This window comes from Papaver somniferum, chromosome 6 (genome assembly GCF_003573695.1).
Source record: "Papaver somniferum cultivar HN1 chromosome 6, ASM357369v1, whole genome shotgun sequence".
Classification (NCBI taxonomy): Eukaryota; Viridiplantae; Streptophyta; class Magnoliopsida; order Ranunculales; family Papaveraceae; genus Papaver; species Papaver somniferum.
The window spans coordinates 162,540,156-162,544,786 of NC_039363.1; the positions used below are offsets into that span (position 1 = coordinate 162,540,156).

General features: G+C 36.8%; 1 long non-coding RNA gene across 1 annotated transcript; it reads right to left on the minus strand.

The window, feature by feature from the left end:
* Positions 1-1,276: 1,276 nt before the first annotated feature.
* Positions 1,277-2,279, minus strand: LOC113286361. The gene is made up of 2 exons (XR_003329249.1): positions 2,134-2,279; positions 1,277-1,656 (listed from the first exon to the last, which is right to left on the minus strand). It is a non-coding gene; the product is annotated as an uncharacterized LOC113286361 (long non-coding RNA).
* Positions 2,280-4,631: the final 2,352 nt, after the last annotated feature.

The window sequence follows — 4,631 nt, forward strand, 5'->3', positions numbered from 1 at the left end:
AGATGCTTTTGCTTTCATCTCAAGCATGATGACAGATCCAACTGCGAGATGCATAAAAATACAAACACTTCTGTCACCATCAATCAATAAAGAAGAAGAAGACGTGGACGTGATGATAATAGACAATGAAGAAGAAGAACAAATGAACAATATCGAAGACTGGAGAATGGAACTTCATGCATATTTGGCGAAAGGAGAAACACTAAGAAATAGATTGGAAACACACAAATTAAAAAGCCGTGCGACGAATTATGAATTAAGAGATGGATTTCTATACCGAAAATCCTTTAATGGACCATCACTCAGATATTTGACACGAGAGGAAGGAGAAAAGGTGCTAAAAATGTTACATAGTGGGGATGCTGGCAATCATAGTGGAGGAAGATCTTTGGCACATAGAGCAAAAATGCAAGGTTATTACTGGCCATATATGCATGAAGATGCAAAACAATATCAAGACGTTGCGAAGATTGTCAGCGGCATGGAAAGAAAATACATGCACCTGGAGCACCATTGTCATCTTCAACTAGTGTATGGCCTTTTGGAAAGTGTGGCTTAGATATTTTGGGACCATTTTTACCAGGATTTGGACAAAGAAGATACTTAATAGTCGCAACAGATTATTTCACGAAATGGACAGAAGTGAAGACAGTACAGCATATTCGCGACAAAATCTTTACATTCATATTCGAAAATATCATTTGCAGATTCGGAATTCCTGCACAGTTGGTATCTGATAATGGGAAACAATTTGAAGGACAGAATATAGAAATGCTACTTAATGCACTCAAGATAAAATGTGGAAAATCTACTCCTTTGTATCCACAAGCTAATGGGCAAGTAGAAGCAACAAACAAAACAATTGCAGATATATTAAAGAAGAAATTAAAAGGACATCACAGAGCATGGTGCGAACAAGTACATAATGCAGTATGGGCTTATAATACAACTAGAAGAGAAGCTACTGCAGTGGCGGAACCAGGATTTCGGAAAGGGGGGGCTAATTTTTTTTTTCACGCCATACTATTATTACTTTTAGCTAGCATGATAAAGACGGGCAGAAAAATTGAAGTGAAATATAAAATGAGGTTGTTACCCATTTTATCGCAGAAAGTGCATCCATCCTTACTTCCATGGTTGTCCGACCACTCCTCGAAAGCAACCTGCAGTTTTACTATACCAATGAACTAGTCAGTTGAAAGAAAAAGATTAATTTCAAATGATCTTTCTTTGAAACCTCATTACTTATATCAGCTAAAGAGAACACAATCAGGCATCGGTACAAAAGAGTTTTCATTATGTATATAAGTAGTCTGGTTGATACAAATGTACAAAAAACATGGTCTACCAAAAAGAAAAAACCATCGACCAGTATTAGCTTCACAAATGGTACACTTCGACTCTTTGTGACATGCATTTTAGACAACGTCAGGTACTCTCTGGTTATCCATTGCTTCAACTTCTTAATGTCTAAGGTTTACAACTCTACTTCATGATTTCTAGCATTTGGTGAAGATGAAAATGGAGCATTGCTTCTTGCTGCTTCTTCTGTTTGAGTCATTTGACTAGATTGAGGTTTGTAATATGTTTCCATAATAGTTCTCCCTCGCTTAGGCGGTCCTTGACGAAGAGTAAACATTGTAAATGTCACCTGTACTGTAAACATAAAAAATTAAAATTTGTGTCACATACCAACAATTTTAACAAAATAAAAACAAATTCATAAATAAGAAAGTTAAAACATCATTCAAATAGTAAGATACAGTTTTAACACAATTCTAAGGGAACCCAAATCCTAGAAATTACTTATAATCATCACCATGATCCTAATTTTTTAGCACCAATGTTAAGAAAATAAAACCAATTTCATACATAAGAAATTTAAAATTTATTCAAATAGCAAGATACTTCATTAACACAATTCTAAGAAAACCCACCCTAGAAATTACTTACTAGATCAGTGAAAAATTGAATAATTTCAATAATCTACTTGTAACATGATTACATCAATCTTAGAAAATCGTTAACCTTCCATCAAAATCAAACCCAAACCCTTAAAGTATCATTAAGTTCTTTCTAACTAACCCAATCCCTTAAAATGTCTAACATGAATCCAATTAAGAAAGTACTTACATAACTGAAGAAAGTGGATCTTGTCAAATAGTTTGCATCCGTAAATTGAATCAATTTCAGCTAAAGAAGGAACTAAATTGATAAACTCTGAGCCTCTCCTGTACTTGTTCCCCTTATCTCACTTTATTTTTTTTATTTTTTTTTACTTTTTTATATTTCATTTGCAAATTAAGTTGACCAAATAAGACGCATGGTTGATTAAAAATGTGACTCGTGGGCTAACAACTAGCACACGGTGGACTAAATCATCCCAGTTGGTGGACTAAGTAAATTTTAATTTTTACGAGGATAAATTTCTACTCTGTTCAGGTTTTAGTGGGGGGAGGGGGGGCTACAGCCCGGGTTAGCCCGCCCTTCCTTCCGCCCCTGAGCTACTGGAATGTCATCTTTCTGTTTAATATACGGAGTTGAAGCGGTGTTACCAACAGAAGTTGTTATTCCGACAACAAAAAGAGAAGCTTGGGAGAAAAATCTTAGTGCGGGTTTGATTTTAAATAAACTTGATGAATTAGAAGAAAGAAGAGAAAAAGCTTTACAACGTATGGAGAATTATCAGCGAAGATTAGCCAGAGAATATAACAAACGTGTCAAAATACGCGAATTTCAACCAGGAGATTTAGTTCTGCAAGAAACACCAATATATCAGCGAGAAAATGGTGGAAAATTAGCGAAAAAATGGGATGGACCTTACATCATTAAGGAGATAGTTGGAACATGAGCTTATAGACTAATGGATCTAGAAGGAAGAGATGTTGGTCATAGATTGGACAGACCATGGAACAGATTGTACTTGAAAAGATATTATCCGTAAGAAGCTTTAAGAAGTTATGAATTCTGAAAGAATAATTGCAGGATAACTCATATCAAAACAAGATCATGATGTGCAAAATTTTCGCAGAGATAATCAAAGAACAATGACATAAAAGAAAGGGGCGAATCTTTATGGCGTACACCCTAATTCGTGAATAAAATTTTGCAAGAGGCAAATGTAAGACCTAAAGTACGTCATATTAGGGGGTACCTGTTACATGGATCAGGGAAAGGCTACACCGCCACCGGAACCTAAGTCATGGAGATTTGGGGTCAATAAAGCCCATCCGGGAGAGGCAACTTGGATTCTCAGCTTAAGCATATGACTTGGGTTGGGCGACTAAGGTAATAAGGACTCTCCCAAGGAGTGAAGATCTGATCAAGGCGCCGAGGTACACGGTTGAGTCAAGAGTGCCAGGGACGTTTGAAGCGTACCTTGTCAGTCTTGACAAGTCTTGGCTTATACTGCACTCGGCCTGAAGAAAACCCCACTTAGGGTGCAGTCTCGTAACCATAAACCCTATAGGTAAAAGGGATAAGAGGCTGCGAAAACAACTGGTTGTTGTTAAGAATGGATGGGAGGAGCTAACCTTGTATGGTAGAAGTACGCCTCCTTGAAGGGACAACCAGGGGGGAGATAAGGATGGCACCCTCCATTAGGGAAATGATAAGTGTCTTAAGACGCAAATGTCATGAGGCTTTCTATTCTCAAGGATATTAAGGCTTGTCATATTTGTGCAACAATCCTGAAGAGGCAATAATACAAAAGAAAAGGATAAGACGAGATCTATGGGTTTTCGCATGAAAGTGCGAAGACGTCCTGCGATTTCGTCGCAAGACGGCAATGTCATGGGACTTTATTTTCACAAGAATATTTAGGCCTGTCATATTGTCGCAACATTCCTGAAGAGGCCATAATACAAAAGAAAAAGTTAAGGAAAGATCAATGGGTTTTTGCATGAAAGCGCAAGGACGTCCTGCGATTTTGTCGCAATGACAAAAGGTGGCATAATAAGACCTTTAATTAGGAAGGCAAAACAAGACCATATGATCAAACAAAATATTTATAAGTATTCGTAACAGATTATTTTTTGCAAGAAAGATAATGAGAGGCAAGTATGGGAATCAGTACACAAGAAACATTATCTTTCTCATCAACAAAATATTAAAAGGAAAAGTTGACTCCAAAGTTGGTTGAAAAATGTAACTCGCAAAAGTGATAAAAATAAGACAGTTCAAGAAGACAAAGCTAAATAAGAAGCTCAAGCTTCAGTATTAATTTCAGTAGCAGGAGATAACAGAAATTCTTCGCCAATATTCTCGCAAGCCTCTCCTTCATTTCGGTTTTGATCTTCGCCTTGACTAGCATCTTGATTATCGCCAGCAATTACTTCTTCAGGAGAAATTTCTTTCTCATTCTGATTAACACCAGCAGATGCTTCTTTAGAAGAACCTCTTCTTCATCTTCTAAGAAATTATCCTCTGCACCGCTTTCGTAATCATAATCACTATCAGTAGGACGAGGAACTTCATTATCATGTACTTTTAAAGGATCAATTGATGTAGGAGGAAGAGATTTGGAAAATAAAATGTCATTTACAAGGACTTCAGCCCGGAGATGAACTTGGCGAAGAAGTGCTCTCTGATGATTCCTATCTTGAATATCCTTAAAATAAGCAAGATAATCA